Raw genomic sequence first — 2,079 nt, 5'->3', positions numbered from 1 at the left:
CGTATCCTCTTTATCTAGTTTAAAAGTGTTTCACTCTACCATTTGCCATCTAGAATTCTGCTTTAACATTCATTAGCACATAAAAGAAATATAAACAAATCAAAAAGTCTTTTATTTATTTTTGAAGTGTTTTCTATAGGGGGTGCTTATCAGAGAGGAAAGAGAAGGAAGAAGGAAAGTGAAAAATCATCCCGGGGTGGGGGGGGGTGGCCACACCACAATTCCTTCTCCTCCGTGTCTCTTCTTGGATTTTGGACACACATGCACACACGCCTGACATTCTTTCTTTCAAGCTGCCATGTCCGGTACTTGAACTGCATGATCAGTCATGTGAGATCCAGCCGACTTAACCACTACAACAATGGCTGACTCCAAAATACCTTTTAAAGTACGCTATTAAGATGCACTAGATGGGCCAGCAGGTGGCATGGTGATTAAGGCTCCGGACTCCCACATATGATCACATTTTAATTCTGAGGTCTTGCAGCTTGCGCTTTCTCATGCACGCACATGCGTGTTCACACACACACACACACACACACCACACACACAAACAAGCTGCAGCAAATTAAATAATAATAATAATGATAAATGAAAGAAAAATAAATAATTCTATTGAGAGAGATTTTTGCTACAGGGTGCATGCATTCACCAGAGAGATAGAGAGAGAGAGACAGAGAGAGAGAGAGAGAGAGACAGAAAATGAGAAATCACCCCCCAAGATGGGATGGCCAAAAGGGACGACCACACTGCAATCCCTTCTCCTCCATTCTCCTCTCGGGATTTTGGGTACACATTCACACGCGCCCACCATGAGTTTCAAGCCTCCGAATCCGGGACTCAAACCACAATCTGCCATGTGGGAGTCCAGTGACATAACCATTACACCATCTGTTGGTCCCAAAAATAAATAATTATTTAAAAAAGAGATTAACACTTTAAAAAGATGCATCTGATTTAGATATAATGGAAGACATCAAATAAGTACAGGAAAAGATGTTCAACATTATATGAGGATATTCAAAAAGTTCAGGGACATGCATATTATTAGAAACCTATGTATAGATTTCAGTATTTTTTTCTTTTTTAAAAAAAGAATTATTTTAGTTTTATTTATTTATTTTAATTTGACCAGAGAGGAACAGAGCGAGAGAGAGAAAGAGAGAAAGAGAGAGAGAAAGCAAGCTGCCAGGTCTGGGATTTGAACCACAGTCGGCCATGTGGGAGTCCAGCATGCAAAACACTGACAATACCAATCCTGGGGAAGATGTGAAGTAACAGAACTCTCATTCAGTGGTGATGGGAATGCCTAATGGTACAGCCAATTTGGAAGACTGGTGGTCAGTTTCCTACACAATAAAACATATTCTTACGAAATAATTTACAATCATGCACACTCCATGCTATTTATCCAATAAGTTAAAAATTTATGTCCACACAAAACCCACATAATGAATCGCACAGAGTTGTCCATAACGACTCTATCCATAATTGCCAAAATTTGGGGACAACCACAATGTCCTTCAATAGGTGAGTGGATAAATGGTGCATCAACACAATGGAATAGGGAATAGTATTCAGTGTTAAAGAGAAATAAGTACTGGAGGTTGCTGCTTGGCAGGCTGAAGCCACATGAGAGACCCGGGTTCATTTTCTGCTCTTCTTCCCCCCTCCAAAGAAAACACACACACACACACACACACACACACAGAGGTGTGCACCTGTAGTTGTAGCTACTCAGGAGGGTGAGGCATAAGGATCACAACACTGTGAGATGCTGTCTAAAGCAACACACACACGCACACACACACACGCACACACACACACGCACACACACACACACACACACACACAAAGAAAAGAGAAATGGAAGAATCTTAAATGCCTATTGCTAAGTGGGGAAAAAAAAAAGTCAATCTGAAAAGGCTACATACTGTGTAACTCCAATTACATGACATTCTGAAAAAGGCAAAACTATAGAGACAGCAGAAAGATCAGTAGCTGTCAGAGGTTAGTGAGGAAAGAGGGATAAATCAATGGAGCACAGTGAGTTCTTAGGGCAGTAAAACGATTCTGTGT

The sequence above is a fragment of the Tupaia chinensis genome, unplaced genomic scaffold, assembly GCF_000334495.1.
Source record: "Tupaia chinensis unplaced genomic scaffold, TupChi_1.0 Scaffold000567_1, whole genome shotgun sequence".
Lineage (NCBI taxonomy): Eukaryota > Metazoa > Chordata > Mammalia > Scandentia > Tupaiidae > Tupaia > Tupaia belangeri.
This window is presented reverse-complemented; position numbering follows the sequence as displayed.